The following is a 19969-nucleotide window of genomic DNA, read 5'->3' as shown; positions in this document are numbered from 1 at the left end:
CGGAATGTATTAAATCTGAAATACGAATGAAACTTTTTGTATGATTTATATAAACTTCAAACTTTTTGTACTAATATGAAACAAAAGTGAAACATTTTGCCTGAGTTATGTATTTACCTGAGAAGATATGTAAAACAAGATAAGAAATACGGGTTTTATGTCAAGATATACCGAGATAAGATTTTTTCGTTGTTGTTTGTTAGAAAAGAAATTATTTAAATAACAGCGGCTTAACTTGACAAATTGGTGGGTTACATAAACATGATTAAAGTTATAATTTTGGCAAGATTGAGGCGGGCCCTTATCTTAGTGCTTTGAGTTAAGCTTAAATATGATATCAAACAATTAGAAATGTCCATTTATAATTCTCTATCTTGATATTACTATCTTATCTAGTGGATTATACAAAATTCACCAAAAATAAATAGATAGTGCTAATTTCAATTAATGGGTCAAAATAGAAAACACATGAATATTTTGTAGTATATGAATGTAAATTTTAGGATTTTAATAAATGTATTTTAATTAAATCAAAAAGGAAATTTCATGAAACAAAGAGAGTAGTACTACTCAGATAAAAGAAATTGAAAAAGTAAAATTAATGAAGTTTTTAATAAGCAATGGATTTAGTTCCCTCTCTTAACATCTAACGTGAACTCTGCCGCATCCACCGCAAGCATCAGCGCCGCCGCCGCCCTGAAGCCTCAGAAAGTTGTTGCTCTTTTCGCTGCTCAAACCTGCCATACCACTCCATCGGCTGCTGCTGATTGCTACTTTCTTGTGCACTTGGCTTCTATTTTCTCAGGGGCTCGAGGTAAAATGCTGATAAATTAACGAAGCTATTGTAAAATTCTTTTCGTTTGGTGTTGGAACGAAGTATTGCCTTTTCTCTCATTTGTTAGCTTTTTTGGATTGATACGCAATTTCACATGTTCTCTATGCAAAGTACCGGCAAATATATGAAGCATGGCTAGGGTTCCCGATTTAGATTGGTATTTATAATTTTTGGTTCATGAATCATGTAATAATGGAGTGCTCATTTCAGTTGGAAGAAGCTCGGCTAGAAAGGAGTTCGGTAAGCTCGGCTTACCGAGCTGGAACTAGCCTGGAACTAGCCGAGAAGAAGAAGGCAGAAGAAGGAAGCTCGGCTTTGAGCTGGAACTAGCCGAGAAGGAAGAGTTCGGTTGTGAGCCGAGAAGGAAGAGTTCGGTTGTAAGCCGAGAAGGAGTTCGGTCTTGAGCCGAGGAAGGAGTTCGGTCTTGAACCGAGAAGGAAGAAGCAACCTAGCCGAACTAGCCGTTGGAGCAGCAGTTAGTTAGCTGAGATGTAGCGGTTATTCTTCTTGCTTTCTTGATTCTTCTTGTAGTTAGTTAGTAGCAGTTGCTACTTGATTGTAGAGCTTTAAATAGCTCACCGTGTATGTAGTTTAGAGTAGAGTTCAATCAATAAAGAGTTTTTCCAGTTTCTCTCCAAGATTATCATCTTCAATACTCAAAGTGTGAGTGTGTGTGTTTCTGCATTGTGTGATCTCATACAACAGTGAGTGTGTGTGTGATCTTATTGAGTGTGTGAAAGCCTTGTGTGTGCGTAAATCCCAACAAGTGGCGCCGTCTGTGGGAAAGGGATATTGAAGCTGATTTGCAGAGGATCAAACGGTTTCAGAGATGGCAGCAAGGCTTGATGCAGAAAAGTTCACAGGCAAGAATGATTATAGCCTGTGGAAGATGAAGATGAAGGCGGTTTTGATTCAACAAGGCTTGGCCGCAGTTCTTGCAAAACCAGAGGAGAAAGGAAAGGCTCCAGTGCTTGATGATAAAGCTCAGGCAAAGATGGAGGAGATGCAGCTCAAGGCACATTCTGCAGTGATTCTGTGCCTTGGAGATAAGGTCTTGAGGGAAGTTCAAGAAGCCAAGACTGCGGTGGAGATCTTGGACAAGTTAGATGAAGTTTACTTGGCCAAATCCTTGGCTAACCGGCTGTATCTCAAGAAGAGGCTGTATGCCTATAGTTTTTCTGGAGATAGGTCCATCATTGAGCAGCTAGAGGAGTTCAACAAGAGCATTGATGACCTGGGATCTGTTGATGTCAAGATTTCAGATGAGGATAAGGCCATTCTCACATTGAATGCCTTGCCTAGCTCGTATGACCAGCTAAGTGATGCAATTATCTATGGAAGAGATAAACCTATCACCTATGCAGAAGTCTATTCAGCCTTGATGGCCAAAGAACTCCAGAAGACAGCCAACAGAGGCTCTGCAAGCTCCAATGTTCAAGCTGCAGAGGCCTTGAATGTGAAGAAGTTCAAGAAGCAGAACTTCAAGAAGAAGTTTGAGGGCTCTAAACCCTCAAGTTCTGATGCTCAGAAGGAAACCAGAGCTTGCTATTGGTGCAAGAAACCTGGACATTTGAAGAAAGATTGTCATGCATGGAAGAGAAAGATGGCCTCTGAGGGACACAACCAATCTGATTGTGTGGAGAGTGCTGATCCCCCGGCTCAACTTATGAATATTAGTGACAGTGGGGTCAGTCACAGGTGGATAATGGACTCGGGGTGCAGCTTCCATATGTGCCCCAATAGAAGCTGGTTTCATGATCTTCAAGAAGCATCGGGTACGGTTGTTCTTGGAAACAATCATATTTGTCAGATCAGAGGAATAGGGAAGGTAAAGCTAAGCCTACAAGATGGCTCTATAAAGATCCTAACTGGGGTGAGGTATATTCCAGAAGTGAAGAGGAATCTCATCTCATTGGGAATGCTGGAGCAGAAAGGGTTCACCATATTGATGAGTCAAGGAAAATTGTTTGTTAAATCTGGAGATGCAGTGATGATGGAGGCTGACAGAGAGCATATTCTCTATTATCTGAAGGCTAAGGCTGTTGATGGAGAAAGCAATGCAGTGTCAGATGATTCCATAATGCTATGGCACAAGAGATTGGGCCACCCAGCTGAAGGAAGTTTGAAAGAACTCATCAAGAAGGGTCTGATCTCTGGAGATTTCAACAAGATGAACCCCTGTGAGCAGTGTATACTTGGAAAGGCTAAGAAGGCACCCTATCCTACAGGTATTCACTCTTCTACAGCCCCTTTAGACTACATACATAGTGATCTTTGGGGGCCTTCACCGGTGTGTTCAATTGGTGGAGGAAAGTATTATCTAGCTATCATTGATGACTATACAAGGAAGTTGTGGGTATATATTCTTAAAGAAAAATCTGAAACACTCACAAAGTTCAAGATATGGTGTAAGGAGGTTGAGCTAGAGAAGGGTAGAAGTGTTAAATGCTTAAGGACAGACAATGGCCTAGAGTTCTTGTCTGCTGAGTTTGATCTGTTTTGTAAAGAGAAGGGTATGAAGAGGCACCGGACTGTTCCTGGTAATCCTCAGCAAAATGGTGTTGTGGAGAGGATGAATAGGACAATCCTAGAGAGGGTGAGGTGCCTGCTTCTTGGTTCTGGTTTGAGCAGCAGGTTCTGGGGTGAGGCTGTGTATACAGCAGCCTATCTCATCAATAAATGCCCATCTACTGCCCTGAAATCTGAAACCCCTGATTACATGTGGTATGGAGCTCATAGTGACTACTCAAAGTACAAGGTGTTTGGGTGTGTGGCCTATGCTCATGCTAGGCAAAGCAAGCTTGAAGCTAGGGCTCTGAAATGTATTATGTTGGGGTATCAGAGGGGTGTTAAGGGGTATAGGCTCTGGTGTATTGAGCCCGGTAAGCAGAAGGTCTTGGTGAGTAGGGATGTGGTGTTCTTGGAGGATCAGATGCCATTCCTGAAAGATAAGCTGGACTCCAATGAAGATGAGGGTGATTTCTTCAAGGTGGAGCCTGTGGGGGTTGGCCTAGGAGCAGGTGGAGTTATTGACTCAGGGAGTGAGTCTGATTCAGATAAAGAAGAGGCTCCAACTCAGGGCAACCAGGCTGGTGAGTCTATATCAGACTCTATCAGAGACTATCAGCTTGCAAGGGACAGAGTTAGAAGAGAAACAAGGCCACCAACAAGGTTCTCTGATGTTGTGTATTATGCTCTGTGTGCAGCTGAAAGTATTGATGGCGCAGATCCACTCACATATAAAGAAGCTATGCAGAGTAAAGATAGAGAAAGATGGATTGAAGCCATGAATGAGGAAATAGAGTCTTTACTCAAGAACAAAACATGGATTTTGGTGGACAAATCCAAGCTGAGTACAGATGGTAAGGAAAGGAGGCTGGTAAGCTGTAAGTGGTTGTTTAAAAGAAAGATTGAGACCACTGATAAGGATAGAGTCAGGTTCAAGGCAAGGCTGGTGGCTAGAGGCTTTACACAGCAGGAGGGAATCGATTTCAATGAAGTGTTTGCACCTGTTGTGAAGCACACTTCAATTAGGATCCTATTGGCTGTGGTGAATCAGCTTGACTGGGAGCTACAACAGCTTGATGTGAAGACAGCCTTCCTAAATGGAGATCTAGAGGAAACTATCTTCATGGAAAGCCAGAGGGCTATGTGAAGATTGGAGAAGAAGGCAAGGTGTGCCTGTTACAGAAAAGTCTTTATGGACTTAAGCAAAGTCCTAGACAGTGGAATAAGAAGTTTGATGCACAGATGAAGAAGATTGGCTTCTCCAAGTCAGAATATGATGATTGCATTTACATCAAGAAGGCAGGCAAGACTCCCATTGCCTACCTATTACTCTATGTGGATGATATGCTACTTGCAGGGCCTTCTATGACAGAAATTCAGAAAGTTAAACAAGATCTGAAGTCAAGCTTTGAAATGAAGGATCTAGGAGAGTCAAGGAAGATCCTAGGCATACATATTCAGAGAGATAGAGGCTGCAAGAAGCTGTGGATGCTGCAAACTGACTATATTGAGAAAGTTTTGCAGAGATTCAAAATGGAAAATGCAAAAGCTGCATCAACTCCTCTGTCCCAGAGTTTTAAGCTTTCAAAGGAGCAGGCCCCTAAAACTAAGCAAGAGGCTGATGAGATGGAGGCTATCCCTTATGCCAGTGTGGTTGGAAGTGTTATGTACACTATGATCTGTACCAGACCAGATTTGGCACATGCTATCTCAGTGACTAGCAGATACATGGCTGACCCGGGGAAGGAGCATTGGAATGCTCTTAAGTGGATATTGAGGTACATGAAGTCAACTAAGGACTGGAGGATTGTCTTCAATGGCTGGGAAGGTGAATCTGAGGAGGTTGTGCAGGGCTATTGTGATGCAGACTATGCTGCAAACCTGGACAACAGAAAGTCCCAAACAGGTTATCTTTTCACCATGTTTGGAACTGTAATCAGCTGGAAATCAGGTCTGCAAAGTGTTGTTGCTCTCTCAACAACAGAATCAGAGTATATAGCTCTCACTGCAGCTGTACAGGAGAGTTTTTGGATTCAGGGAGTGATTTCTGACTTTGGCTTTGACCAAAAGACAATGGTGATTCATTGTGACAGCAGCTCAGCTATGTGCTTGGCTAAACATCCGGGTTTTCATGAAAGGAGCAAGCACATAGACATAAAGTTGCATTTCATTAGAGATGAGATTGAAAAGGGGAGAGTGAAGGTGATTAAGATTAACACCTTGCACAATCCGGCTGACATGCTAACAAAGTCTCTAGGTAGAGACAAGTTTGATCATTGCAAGAAGTTGATCAATGTTTGTGCAAGAACTGAGATGAGCCCTCAGGTGGAGAATTGTAATAATGGAGTGCTCATTTCAGTTGGAAGAAGCTCGGCTAGAAAGGAGTTCGGTAAGCTCGGCGTAAGCTCGGCTTACCGAGCTGGAACTAGCCTGGAACTAGCCGAGAAGAAGAAGGCAGAAGAAGGAAGCTCGGCTTTGAGCTGGAACTAGCCGAGAAGGAAGAGTTCGGTTGTGAGCCGAGAAGGAAGAGTTCGGTTGTAAGCCGAGAAGGAGTTCGGTCTTGAGCCGAGGAAGGAGTTCGGTCTTGAACCGAGAAGGAAGAAGCAACCTAGCCGAACTAGCCGTTGGAGCAGCAGTTAGTTAGCTGAGATGTAGCGGTTATTCTTCTTGCTTTCTTGATTCTTCTTGTAGTTAGTTAGTAGCAGTTGCTACTTGATTGTAGAGCTTTAAATAGCTCACCGTGTATGTAGTTTAGAGTAGAGTTCAATCAATAAAGAGTTTTCCAGTTTCTCTCCAAGATTATCATCTTCAATACTCAAAGTGTGAGTGTGTGTGTTTCTGCATTGTGTGATCTCATACAACAGTGAGTGTGTGTGTGATCTTATTGAGTGTGTGAAAGCCTTGTGTGTGCGTAAATCCCAACAAATCAAACTTGTTATGACTGTGAATGGAATAATTAGACGAGAAATTGGTAGTTTTGTGTTATCAAAGATTTCTGAATTCAGATACCCCATCTAATTGGATGTAACTCTTGTTTGGATATCATTTGGAGCTTCAGTTTTTGCAGAATGTACATTTATTTAAGACTTTTGGATTTCCCCTGTTATTACATCACTCTAAGAGTCCAAGTGAAAAGGAAAATGTTGTGTATAAGTTTGTGCTTCATGCATTTGAGTTGTTGTTATGATCTGCACTGATGCAGAACTCATAAAGGCCATTTTCTTGCTTTTTGTCGAGTATCAGAAGATGGCAACTGGAGCTGGACTAGAGACTCTTGTTGATCGTATGTAATCTCTTATTCCATCTACACGTATTGTATTATCATCTGAATAATTTTGAATTGTTTTATTCTACTATGAACTTAGCAACTGCTTTCATAGACTTGGAAAGATTATTTTTTTCTGAAAGTATTATATCCTGGTGATTCATGATTTTAATTTTTGTACACCTCCTGCCATAACCTTTTTTTTTAAACACCATTGTGGTGAAGGGTTCGTGGGTCCCTCATCCCTTCATATCATAAAAGACCATTTACACGTTTTATGCCCAAAAGTGACATAGAGCCCACGTAGGGAGTAATTTGTTGTCCCCTCCGCACACATGTGAGTGACACCAAATTACTCACCTCAAAAATTACAGTAAGATCAGCCTATGTTCACCAAACTTCACCATCCTACTAGTGCCTTAGGAATTGGAAATTCGGCATGTTGAGTTGATCCATTCTTACCAACGCTTTGATCATCGCCGGGGCTGTGTCACGGTCAAATTCCTGCTGGCCATTCTCGGGACTCCCTAGCTTCGCTGCATATTCCGCTGCTTTGTTTCCGACGTTATAGCAGTGGGAATACTTGGCAACAACCTCCTTCAATTTGTTTCGGATGAACGTCGTTTGATGTCGTAGATGTGCCGGCCCGGGTTTGTTGAGTTGAATTAAGGAGATCACTTCTTTAGAGTCCGATTCAATCCACACTTTTCTACCCCTACCTGTAACCATCTCAAGGCCGAGGGAAAGTGCTTGCAGCTCCGCATCAAGAGCCGACGCGGCTGTCACTTTCCGAATAAAGCCTCGGACAATGTTGCTGCTGGCGTCTCGGATAATTCCTCACACCCCTGCGCCTGCCCGGTTCCACACTCCCTTGATTTTGAGCTTTAACCAGCCCGTGTCCGGCGGAATCCATCTGACTGTTTTGATGAGCTTTGTTGGCCTCTCGATCCAAGTGGTTGTATCAAAATTCTCTAGATTGTTGCATCCTTCCCACTCCTTCCTTCCCAGTTTTCCTGCTTTGATCATGTTTTGCAAGTAAGTCTTGGTTCTTTGGAACACATTTTCTGCTGTCATCTTCACTCCTCGATGTACGTAGCTGTTACGTTCCGTCCAAATGAACCATAGAATGAGGCAGGGGATGACCGAGTGAAAAGTGGATCAAAAGTCTTTGTTTGCTCTATTGTATAACCATTTCACTTTGGATAAGACGTTCATATCGACGGTGACGGTATAAATGGACTCAGATTATTTTCTAGAATATGCTTGTCCTATCAGCATTTCATGAAATTGCAGTGACGGTGACGGTATAAATGGACTCAGATTATTTTCTAGGCACAACAGGTGTTTTCCAGTTGTTTATTTCTCTACCAGCCATGACTTTTTTATTCTCTATTTTTTTTACTGTAGAAACAATTTCAATTATCACAAATGATGGGCGGAATATTTGTCACGCCCGCATTTTCTAAGGATAGAAAACACGGTTGATCGCGACTAGGGGAGGATTAAAGAAGCGGGGAAGAAAGGGGTAAACAACACAACTCAACCATAGCCCGAAACAAATGGGAATAGCTCGAATAAAATCAGAGTATCTCAACAATCAACAACTCAAAATGAATACTATCTCAACGATACAGGAACTCAAAAGAAGAACAACTACTTAGCGGAAGCATTTGAGAGAAGGAATATGCCACGTGTGAAGACATGACACATTCTACACACTTAAATTTCTTCAACGGTCTTGCTCAACACCCACCGCACCCGTCACGCTCAACCTGCACATTTTTAAAAAGAAATGCAGGGCTGAGTACTTGATGCACTCAGTGGACTCATGCCGAAACTCATGCCGAAAACATTTTATAAAAAGTATTTATCATGCCACCATTGAGTGACCTTGGGGTTTTAACTTTAGAAATCGCCCAAGACACTAAAATCATTTCCATCGTAAAAACTTGTGACTGCAGTCATTTTCCCATAGATGTCTACCATATCTGATCCATTGATGACAAGGAATGTGGCCACATTCCAAGTCACTAGACCGGCCGACCCAAAAGACGGCTCACGATCTCCATAGGTGTACACTAGCCTGAATAGGGACTCACTCCCTAGACAGACCCGAATTCGATTATCCATTGATGGCAAAAGCCACATCAGATAGGTTCCATAGAATAAAACAAAACACGGCATGACAAATATTCGTATCATTTTCACATAAAAATATACTTGGGGCATTGCCCATATTTAAAAAGAAAGCCCACCTCGCTTGCTTATACCACACAATCACGACTTTACGCAACCTTTTACTCTTGGTACCCTCGTACGTGCAACAACCCTTGTCAATATCACCACACAATCACGACTTTACGCAACCTTTTACTCTTGGTACCCTCGTACGTGCAACAACCCTTGTCAATATCACCACACAATCAGGTTTTCCATTATTACAATTATCATGCATGTCCTATCGTTCCTTTCATCGTTTTCTTAGATTGCCCATTCCCGAACGTTCATCAACATAAGGAAAAACATGTCATAATACTTCTCAACGTGTTACACATAATCATGCCATAGGATACCTTCTTAAATCATACATGCATCATATAATTCATTAAAACTTAGCAACAAGTGATATTTTCACCTAACAACAAAACTGGCAGAATTGTGCGGTTGGTTTGTAAAAATCATTTAAAATTCATCCGGTCTCCGTTGGGGCTGAAATTTTTCCACAATACAGTAGACACATAAAATATCATTTAATTAAAATTTCACATCAAAATAATCTTTTTAGGTCGGTCAAATCGAAAACGTAACTCCCTGGTCGAGAAAAACAATTTCTGGCAGAACTGCGCAGTCAACTTCAAAAATTCACCAAAAATACATCTTTCGTCCAAATAGGTTGAAATTCACACACCACACAGAAGACACCTTAAGGTTTACTCAGAAAAAAGAATCGTATAAAAAGGAGTTCGTTTGGTCGGTCAAACATGCGTCGGAACCTACTGTCCAAATACTACAGATTTCATGCTCCAAAATTCGAGTTATCCTAAATGAATGCAAGGAAATCAAGGCTGGGAATTGATCGGTGATTACCTTCTTAGGCGGCAGAAAACTCTCTTCTCCAACTCGGTTCTTTCTCTAAATTTTAGTTCCTGGTTTTTCTTGGTATTGAATTTATGTGTAGAAAGATCGTGGGATTGATTGGATATATATAGGCAAAACTGATAGATATTGATGGATTTGGTGGTTGGAGAGATTTTAGGGAGTATAGATATGGGGAAATCGTTTGGTGATATGGTTTAGAGAAATATATTTGACCAAGTCAACTAGGAAAAGATTTAATTAGATTTATTTGATTTTTTTTTTCTTTTTTTTTACTGGTGTTACAATATTGTGGTAAGTTTCATGTTTAGGCCAAAATAGAGAAAATTAACTTGGGGTATATTTTACTGAAAATATGACCTTGCATGCAGGGAATTCTAAAAGGTTTCGATCAAGCAACCAACATAATTCTTGATGAGTCTCATGAACGTGTGTACTCCACAAAGGTCTCGTCTCTTGCAAGTATTGAATGCTTGAATGTTTGCTAACTAATTAGTCTGATTACTTGTCTGCCAATTAATGATTTTGTTCAAGGAACTATGTCAATTCGTTTTAAAGACACTAACTATTTCATGTCACGGCCAAAAATATCAGTTGCATGAGGATTTAGAAATGTAGGCAGTTGTCACAAAGCAGCACTGATCATGGCTCAACGAAAATCATAATATGGAATAATAAAATCACATCAATGGGTTCATACGTTTGTGAAAGGCAACCAAGGTCAAAGGAACTTTTGAAAAAAATCAAGTGGATTAAATTTGTTAAGGCAAGGTACAAAATGTTGGCCTTAACTTCGTCTTGTAGAAAGAAAAGTTCTAATATGGAAATGATACATATAGTGGGACTGAACCAAAAGAATTTCACTCTGTAAGAAAGAACTTGACACGGACATGGTTACAAAATGAAAAGCTGAACAAAAGTTCGAAGAAGAACATCCCATAGAAAACATGTCTGCGAAACGTGATTATATTGAAGGACATAACTGCAAGCAGCCTTAGGAATGAAGGTCAATAGCAAAGGCTCACAAAGTCAAAATATTGTTCGTATAAATAATAAGTCAAAGAAGACTACATTCATTCCAAGTGTCCAAAGTTATGAAGGCAACACCACTTTCCAAGAACTGAAAGTGAGTTATGACTCAATGGAGGAAAATAAATAATATGCATTACTTGCAAAGAGTGAGTGAAACAAGCTGTTAAATAGACAAGGGCTCACGGTAATTTGAAGGGTACTGAAAAATAACTCCTTAGAATCCAAGTAAGAACTGTTGATTAAAATAGTTTATTCTGCTATTAACGTCGCACTCCCTTGTTCATCTTTCGCAAGCCGAAACTGGTAACATCGCTCTAAGAACTGTGGATTCCACGCTGAGATTCATCGTGTCATTGCCACTAAATGATAGTCGGAATCCATATCTTCATAATATTCCTTGCATGTCATAGCAACCATTCTCTTAAAAACATTGTAATTATACTCGCGCTCTCTACACGCAATAATAGTCGTTTGCGTCGCATCGCCACGTTAGAATATGTTTAGCTTATCAGATCGCAGGTATGATCTCTCTCCCCGTTGTAGGATTACATCATTTGGCATATCCTCTTGTCTCGTACTTTTTCTCATTCGGAAATTCTCTTCAATTTGCACACCTTCTCCTCTTGAGCTCATTATCTTATGTAAAGTCCCTCCGCATTCTCCTTATTCTTATCGTTCAGGAAGACAATAGTGAATTTGTAATTTTTCGATGAAGTTCGAATTCACGCCACATATTTCCATTTGTCTTATCACTCGAAAAAGTGATATTGCAGTTGTAACAACTAAGTTCGATATCGTTCGATCTAACAAGCATCTATGTTTGCATACAAAGTTCATAGCATCGTAATTTCTTCTATCAGCACTTTCATAAAATACCTCACACTTCAACGTTCACAAACCATCACTTAAATCGTTATTCACATACTACATAATTAAACATGCATAAATGTATATCGCTATGCATAACCACATCATACTTCTTGTTAACTTCAAGATCTCAATTTCCCAAAAGAAAAGAACTAATAGGCTTTCATTTAAAGTTTAAAGATATCTTTTTTTTTAATTTCCAACAACTTTCCACAACATAAATATTTTTCCTCAATCAAACTCCACCAACACAACTAGTCATTACCATTGCAAAACATCAACCTCAAAATCCCTTTTTTTTTACCAAACACCATGCAAATCTTTCAAAACTCATAACTTGTTCTTTTCTCCACACAACAAAAATAATTCTTCCTTTTCTATACCAACTTCCTCAAAATATCTTTTATCTCGTTATTTGTGATAGATCTAAAGCTCGTCACGTATCATCAAGTTTGATATCATCTTAAGGCTTCCTATGTTCACATGCTTATGTCAAAGTACTTTCACACATAACACATATTTATGACATCAAGTCACTCATGCTCATGTTTCCACATAGTAATATCATCACATTATCACATTCACACATAACTTTCATACACATGCGTACTCTTGCCAATACATTCATATCATATCATCATCGATTTCATATTCTTTCAACAACTTAAAACATACTTCACTTTCTTTTGGTTGAGTGTGATGCTTCGGATGTTGAGTCTTCATGACACTTCTAGTCTAGGGGTACTAATCTAGACTTAAACTGAAAGAAGACTCTCGGACCAGAGCGAAAGAACGAAGCTCTGATACCACTCTGTAACGACCGCCCTTACTAAGGATAGTAAAGACGGGGAACTCGCGACTAGGGGAGGAACTAAGAAGCGGGGAAGAAATGGGGGAAGCAATAAAGGACAACATTTAATATGAACACTCAATTAACTTCCAAAAGAAATATTTTAGTCCATCGAATAGTTAAGCAGCGGATTAATGTCTCAAGGTAATTAATGTCATAACATAGTATGGGGAAAAACGGAAGACTTTTAGAAAGAAAGCAATTTCAAACAAGGCAACGGAAATCAAGTATCTAGAGAGAGTCATAGGATGACGCCCATGTATGAAGACACGACGCATTCGGGAAATCTTAAGGCTCGACTCAACATCCGCCGCAACATCATTGCTCAACCTGCACATTTTTAAAAGAAATGCAGGGCTGAGTACTTAATATACTAAGTGGGCTCATGCCAAAAATATTTTATAAAAGTTATGTCATCCATACCATAGGGAACTCGAGTTTTATATTTAGAAAAGAAATATCATCGAGTATCACAAAAACAGTTTCATAGTCTGGCCAGACAAAACAATCTCCCCACTTTCTCAACAATCAATCATTCACATCCTCATACCATAGTACGACGAAAGTGTGGCCACAATATTCGCCCACGAGACCAGCCGACTAGCAAGGACGGCTCACGATCCCACCAGTGTACACAGCCTGATAGGGTTTGCGGCCCTACTCAGACCCGAATTCGTTTAACACAGCCCCATAGCCTAACGGAGCAAGCTCAAACGAACTAGGCATCAGGCAACAATCTCAACATCAAAACTATCATGACATGACATAACATTTTAAACCACTCTTATAACACCGTATCATACTTTTGAAAGCGTAAAAGAGTTTAGTAAAAGAAAGCCCCTCTCGCTTGCTTATATAACACAATTCACAACTTTAATGCAACCCTTGCTCTTTGTACCCACGTACGCACAACAACCCTTGTCAACACCATAAAACAATCAGTTTTTCCATCAACACATTTATCATGCATGCCCTATCGTTCCTTTCATCGTTTTCTTATATTGCCCATCCCAAACGTTCACCAACATAAACGAAACGAACACTCTAGCATACATCAACGTGCAACATATAACCACATCATAGGATACGTTCCTTATTCACACATGTATCATGTAATGCATTCAAATCTTGTCAACAAAGCTTATTTCAACAAAACCAGAATCTGGCAAAACAACGCAGTATTTTTGTAAAAATCATTAAAGTTCCATCCCATCTCATATGAAGATAAAATTTGGTCACCACACAGTAGACACATCAAGGTTTGTCCAGTTAAAAGTTTACACCAAAATCACATCTTTTGATCTGTCAAAAAAAAAACGAAACTCACTGGACGAAACACAATTTCTGGCAGGACTGCGCAGTTAAATTGTAAAATTCGTTATAAATTCGTCCGTCATCAATTGAAGCTGTAATTTTGACACAACATAGAAGACATCTAAAACTTCATCCAGTTAAAAATTTATGTCGAAACAAGATCGTTTGATTGGTCAAACACTCGTCGGAACCTACTGTCCGAACACAACAATTTTCATGCTCAACATTCACCAACCCTAGTTTGCCTATGATACATTCACACATACATATTCATGCTTCCAACACATAGTCATGCTTCAAAAACGAGATTACAACCATGCTTTCCTATTCGCACATAACATTCACAACGATTCATCCACACACTCACACACACGCACATACACTCACACACACAACCATTCATGTGCAACCATCATTCCCAACCAATAAATTCTTAGATTTATGATTCTCCACTCACTATATGCATGAGGGGTTCAAGAATCATGGATTCAATGATAAGGAGGGGAAAGATGGATAAAAAATTATACCTTTCTCTTGAAAACAATCGGTAGAAAAAATAATTGGTGCGATTCCTCAACGGATCTTGAGTTTCCAACTCCAAATCGAAGCAACAATGAAGGATTGATTTGGAGCACTTGAGAGAGAGGGGGGAGGAGGAGAAAAACGTGTGGGAGAGGAGAGGAAGAGAGGGAGGCGTGTGGAGTGAAGATTAGGGTTAGGGTTTTCTTAATTTATATTCAATAATTATTCCCACACTTAATTAAACAAATAAAATTGTGGAAGAATAAAATAGAGGTCAATGAATAAACTCCACAATTAAAAGAAATAGGCGTGTAGTGTGGGGGGAATTTTTTGAAAATTATGGTATTACTTGGAGAGAAATACACTTACAAAAATGGGTTAAAAGATATTGAGCATCCCATAAATAAGGTAACAAAATAATTCAAGAATTCTCCAAGTAGGAAGGGGGGGGGGTGTAAAATAGGGAGTAGTCTGAGGAAATATTTAAATCCCCTAATTAAATAGGAATATGATTTAAATTTGGTAATTTCTTGTGTAAAAGGCTCCCATAAAATAGGTTACAATTAAATTAATCCCACAGGGTAATTAAAAGGCATAAGGGGTGAAAATTTTTGAGGTCTTAAAGAAGGAAAGAGTCAAATCCTAATTAAAATAGGATATGGAGAGATTTAATTAGATTTTTAATTCAAGGAAGGAGATAAGTAAGGTACCAATTAAATCTACAAAATAATTTATTCTCCTAATTAATAGAAGATTTCGAAAAACCAAGAAATGAGGCAAAGGTCGAAAATCATGTAGAATAATTTAGGGATATTTTGGTTTGGATTTAATTTGGATAAATATCCCAAAACAATTAATTAAATCCAAGAGAGAAAATATTATTTCCAATAAATAGGAAGGCCGAAAATTCCAATAAAATGGCTAGAACAAATATGCATGATCCCATTTAATTTAATTCACACATTGAGAAATAAATCATATTATTCCACATAACTCACAACAACTAATTTCACATCGTTAACTCAATCACATAGAAAACAAACTCCATAAAAGAAATTCCCATTCAACATCCTCATTAATAAAAACAAAAGTCACAAAATTTCGGGGTGCTACAAGAAGGGAACCGGGTGGCCGACTCTCTGGCAGGTAGGGGGGTCCAGACCACTGCACTCACATACTACGACCCAATCTCTGCGCCTCGGTACCTAAAGGCGCTAGTTAGGATGGACCATCTGGGATATCCTAATTTTCGCTTCCGACGTAGAGATGGGGGTTGAACTTGTTCTCATGATGGTTATCTTTAGTTTATACTCGTTTATTCATTTTGTTTATTTACTCTTTTTTTCCCTCTCGATAGCATGGAGGATCCCGGCTTGTGGGACCTCTCGATGGACTAAAAACAGAATAGAAATTGTTTTAACACCTCGGGGTGCAACAGAAACTCCAACTACGAAGACTTCTACGCAGATCCAGGTCCCTCCTTCCTTGACGAGGAAGAAGAGATGAAAAGAGAGGTGGAACGGCGACTCCTGCTGCTAACTCCTTACTCCATGTTGTGAGGTGAAAATGAGGTGACTGAAGGTGATGATGGTGTCCCCCTCTCTTATGTGCACTCTCTTCATATTTATAGGATGATGTTGGGCCCAAATCCCTACGATAAGCCCATCCTGCCTTGATATTTATGCCCTTGAGATGACATATTTTTCTCTCTCCTATGACTCATCATTTCATGTGGTAAACTCCACCTGATCAATTTGTCAGTTAGGCAGGCTTTGCAACTGATCAACTTGGCTTCATTTCTGGCCATTTTTCACTCATTTCCTGAGTTGATCAAGTTGATCCTGCACTTGCCGCTTCTACACTTTATAGCCCCTGCACACTTAAATTCCCCATTCTTTTCAAACATTATCAGCCGTGTTAGTGTAATAAACCCTACAAAACCATGCTTGTAACGAGCCCTATCGAACTGCTCACACTTAAACCGTGCTTGTCCTCAGGTATGAAAGAACAACAAGAAAAAGGGAAAGTTACATGCATGGGTTCCTGACCGACTCCAAAAACAAACATATTCACAAATATTCACATAACTAACTCAAAAACAACACTTTTGACAAATATTTACATCTCCGTGTTTGAAACTGGCTCAACTTTTGACAATATTCCCCACAAGCTTAAGGTCATTCCAAATATTTTGCAGTCTCAAATTCCTCCCTCTCCTTTTGTTCAGTCTGATCAGCCTATCTGTTCGTCAAGATAGCCCCTAACTATTGGATTCACTCGGTCACTCATTTCTCACCAGAGATGTTAGGACCATTCTCTCGTTCATTTTGCCATACCACTGATGATTGAGTTCCATAGGCACAGACTAGTTCCTTAAGGTCTTTTATTAGGGTTGTAACGGGGCCATGGGTTGTGATGTAGATAGGCAGGGTCTTATGGGTCCTAACTAAGTTCATAAAAATCTTGTAAAACGATGGACATGTGAGCTCAGGAACAAAAGTGGAGCAGCCTTCCTATTACATCTTCAAACTTCCCAAAATTTAACAACATACCTTGGCCATTTTGGCCTTATTCATCTAACTTTTCTACTACAGGGTCAGATTACATCATTTTTTGCCCTGTGTATCTAAAATTTAATTTAATTTATTTATTTTTTTTAAAGTTTTTTAATTTTTTTATTTTTAGGGTCAGGTTACATTTTCTCATGCCCTTTATTCAACTATTTCTCTCTTTTTTTTTCTAGGTCAGGTTATAAGTGCCTGCCCTTTTCTTTTTCCTACCATCTTGACTATAACTCTTTATTTCCTATCCCTTCTACCCCCAATTGGTTGGCTGCTCCATTCTATCCCCTTACTCACATGGCATGGAGGCTCATGGTTTCAACAGAAGGTGAATTCATAATGTAGGCTCAAATTGGGTACTGAGGGGTGCCCTTACAATGAGGCGGGTTCTTCTGGTTCGAAAAAAAAGAAAGAGGCCCAACTGGTTATTACCTATTGCCTTTAGTCCTCACTAGCCTATGTCATTTCCCTCTCAGCATCATGTGGCAGCCACTCTATTTTTTTTATTTCAGTAGAAAGTGTTCTACTCAAGCTTATAATTCACTTTTAGAGGGCTTCACAGTTGGCTAAAAATCTGGGCTCTTCCATCGTTCTTACTTCGTCCAGACTGACTTCAACTTACTTTTAGAAAGAGGGGTCTCACAGTTCAACATGCATTTTTCTTTTTCATTCACTCTCACTGAGGGTTTTATGCCTTCTATTTTAGCCAGCTCATTCATGTTTTCCTAAGATAACTTGGACAAGCACATAAGGACTGATCAACATGCTTCACTCAAATGACTCACTATCCTACCAACTGACCTATCAACTGATCAAGTTATAATTCAACATGCTTCGCTCAGTTGATTCAGATGATTTAACAGGTAGATAAGGTAAACATAGATAAGTCAAGTCATGCTTATGTCCAAATACTCCACACTACTTCTCCCTCTCACTTTATCTTAACATTCCCTCAATCTAGCATGATAAAGTGTAAAAGAGTAGTAAGTGCTACAACAAGAGACACTCTAAAAACATAAAAAACCCTATTATCAAACAAAAACTGTAATATCCGAGATTTTGTGGTTTTTGGTTCTTTAATTAATGGATGTCTTATGTGTTGTGCTTAATATATGGTGTGGAAATATTAATTGCTTTACACTATTGTTGCGGATGGGGTGTTTTTACCTAGCATTAAAAGTGATTAACTAATTAAGCTAGAATTAAAATCCTAAATAACAAATTAAATTCCTCCCTCCCTAATTCTCTCGGCTTTTCAAAAAAAAACCCCTCCCCCTCTCCCCACTAATTTCTCAACCTCCCCCACTCCCTCTTAACCGATTCTTTTCCCCTTTTCCAATCTCTTTCCCTCTTCGGTCTCTCTCATTCTCTCGCTCGCTCTCTCTCTCGCAAAGTTACTCTCTCTCTGGTAAGTCTCCCTTCTTCTCCCTCTCGGTTTTTACCTTCCCTCTTACTCCCTCTCATTGATTCCTGATTTCATTAAGGTAGCAAACTCTCGCGTACCGTTTTGAAATCGGAGTAGGGAAGCTTTGACCTACGTTTCGAACTATTCGGAGAAAGGTAACCCCTAACCCTTGTTAATTTCGAAACCTCATGCATATAGGACGTTTTGGGGGGTTTAGGTGCTGAATAGGTTGTGGGATGATGTGTCTGTGTGAAGCATGTCTTTGTTGGTAACTGACAGTGGGTTCCGACCCCTTTTTGACTGAGCAAACGATCTCCTTTCGGTACGATTTTTTTACTGTATAATCTTGGATGTGTTTTCTGTGTGGTGTGTAATTTTCAGCCCCTTTGGATGTCGTATGATTTTATTATGATTTTTGCAAGTAAACTGCGCAGTTTCGCGAGTTGCATGTTGTTGGGAGATGTTTTCATGTGCAAGTGGCGTGTTTCTGAGTGATAGGTTTTTGTGATGAATGTGGGTGTGTTTGGCCAAGAGATGGCTCGGAGGAATCAGTGTTTGGTTCGAGAGTTTTCGTGTGTGTTGGCCGAGAGTTGTTGGGTTCAGCCTAGGGCAGATTTGTGGAGAGTCTGGAAGGGATGATCCCAGGTGTTTGGGTGTGTTTTGGGATGTAGAATGCGTGGTGTGTTTGTCGTATAGGGTTTGAGAATCGGGGGTCAGAGGAAAAGGGGTGTAAATTAGGCGCCGAGCAGACGGCCGAGGTGGTCGGCCGAGGTGCCGAGCCGGACGGCCGAGACGGTCGGTCGAGGTGCCGAGCCGGACGGCCGAGACGGTCGGCTGAGGTGCCGAACAGGCGGCCGAGACGGTCGGCCGAGGTGCCGAGTCGGACGGCCGAGATGGTCGGCCGAGGTGCCGAGCTGTGCCGAGACAGGTGCCGAGCTGAGCCGAGACAGGTGCCGAGCTGTGCCGAGACAGGTGCCGAGCTGTGCCGAGACAGGTGCCGAGCTGTGCCGAGACAAGTGCCGAGCTGTGCCGAGACAGGTGCCGAGCTGTGCCGAGACAGGCGGCCGAGGTGCCGAGCCAGGCGGCCGAGACGGTCGGCCGAGGTGCCGAGCCAGGCGGCCGAGGTGCCGAGCCAGGCGGCCGAGACGGTCGGCCGAGGTGCCGAGCCAGGCGGCCGAGACGGTCGGCCGAGGTGCCGAGCCAGGCGGCCGAGACACCGAGCCAGGCCGAGACGCCGATCCTTTTTCCGAGCTTTTTCCGAACCTTGTCCGAGCCAAGTGAGCCGTTTGCACAGTAAGGGTATGCCAGGACTTGGAGTGCTGTGTTCGTGTGTCGTGTGCGCGTTTTGGGTACGTCGTTTGCGTGCGGGGTGTGTTTCGAACGTGTGACTTTGTGTGTTTGTTTTGTAATATGTTGTTAAGTGTATGTACGTGTAACGTGCTAGATGTTGAAGTCGTCCACGTAGGAATCATGCATTGTCGTTTAAAGTCTCGTCTCTTCTGACTCTAATCATGATATTATTTATCTTTCAAAAGGGTGATCTTTTTCGAGGAAAGTGTGGTTGAAGGGAACTGTTTTAAAAGCTAAGCAATCGAGGTGGGCTTTTCTACCCTACTTTTATGTGGGTTATCTTTAAATACGGACTTTGTTCCGGAAATGTTTATGGAGGTGAACTGTTTGTCTTGCCAATTATTTCGTTTTGAAACCTATCTGA

General features: G+C 40.7%; 1 long non-coding RNA gene across 4 annotated transcripts; it reads left to right on the top strand.

Moving 5' to 3' along the window:
- Positions 1-612: 612 nt before the first annotated feature.
- On the top strand, positions 613-10270 carry LOC121760302. Of its 4 annotated transcripts, none has more exons than XR_006041871.1 (3): positions 613-814; positions 6546-6626; positions 10076-10270. It is a non-coding gene; the product is annotated as an uncharacterized LOC121760302 (long non-coding RNA). The 4 variants fall into 4 exon arrangements; XR_006041870.1 differs by lacking the exon at positions 10076-10270 and adding an exon at positions 8016-8053; XR_006041872.1 differs by lacking the exon at positions 10076-10270 and adding an exon at positions 8016-8053 and having other exon boundaries at positions 6546-6630.
- The last annotated feature ends 9699 nt before the right edge of the window (positions 10271-19969 follow it).

Source organism: Salvia splendens, chromosome 13 (genome assembly GCF_004379255.2).
Source record: "Salvia splendens isolate huo1 chromosome 13, SspV2, whole genome shotgun sequence".
Classification (NCBI taxonomy): domain Eukaryota; kingdom Viridiplantae; phylum Streptophyta; class Magnoliopsida; order Lamiales; family Lamiaceae; genus Salvia; species Salvia splendens.
Note: the sequence above shows the minus strand (reverse complement) of the source record. Positions and strands in the feature narration are given on the sequence as shown.